The sequence below is a fragment of the Vollenhovia emeryi genome, unplaced genomic scaffold (assembly GCF_000949405.1).
Source record: "Vollenhovia emeryi isolate VEMERY1.0 unplaced genomic scaffold, V.emery_V1.0 DF939987.1, whole genome shotgun sequence".
NCBI classification, from domain to species: domain Eukaryota; kingdom Metazoa; phylum Arthropoda; class Insecta; order Hymenoptera; family Formicidae; genus Vollenhovia; species Vollenhovia emeryi.
The window spans coordinates 7,666-8,773 of NW_011966379.1; positions in this window are offsets into that span (position 1 = coordinate 7,666).

Consider the following 1,108-nt stretch of genomic DNA (forward strand, 5'->3'; position numbering starts at 1 on the left):
ATATTTACTCAAAGAGAACGTGGATACACTTTGTACACTTATCTCTAATAAGTGGTCGCGGACGGACGGATGGACGGATGCGGCGCGGGATGAGATGATGTTATGTACAATTTCTAATGACGCGATCGCGGACGGACGGACGGATGGATGCGGCGCGGGATGAGATGACGTTATGTACAACGAAATGTGCGAAGTGATGAACGCGCAATGTGATGGCGATGAATATCGATGACGGTTCGCGGCGCGGGGATCGGTCGCGGGTGGCGCGGTGCCTAGACGGGAATCGGCTGGCTGCGGTGGGTGCCGAGAAAACTCGGCGGAAGCGGAGTACACTCCACTTCCCTGGTCCCTGTGAGCCGTCGGCCGATCTACGGTCAGGTGCTGTACCCGGGCCCGAGAATTCTCGGTCGAGGCGGAGAGCGCTCCACCCCGTGTGTGTCCGGGTACGGTGTGCAGGTAAGCACGCGTGCGCAGTGCCGAGAAAACTCGACCGTGCCGGAGTACTCTCCAACGCGGGTTTCCCACTGCTTAGCGTGCGACAGGAGTCAGTTTTGAGACTTGCGGATGAGCGGCTGTTGCTCGGAAGCTCGTCTCCAAAGGAGTGCTTTTTAGCGCTCGGTTTCCCCTTTTTATAGGGGCTAATCGTTACGCTTAATTAGCCCGCTCGGGCTGCGCGTGCGTAGCGGCGCGCGCCGCTTGCGCATGGCCTGCGTCGCTCGCTCGGGCCTGGTCGTCGATCTCCGGGGCCGTTCGTGGCCCCAGCTGATCGGCACGTCTGGCTCGCGGCCGCGACGCGCGCTCGGGCCCGCTCGGCGGTCTCCGGGGCCGTTCGTGGCCCTGGCCGAGCGGGCCGGCGCGCCGGTGTATCGCGATCTTATGAGGCGCTATGCGCCTGCGTCTCGCCCGACGGGTGTTCGGTCGGGCGGCATCCGGCGGGTGGAATGCCGGGAACGGTGCATCGGGGGGTGCATCGTTACAGTATTATATAAAGTTCTTTTAGCTTTGAAGAAAACTCTCTGTTTTTCTTAACTTTTCTTTTCCGTCTTTCGCGAACTTGTAATAAAAATCAATAACAATTCATTGTTCTGGTTTTTCTATTTATTCATTA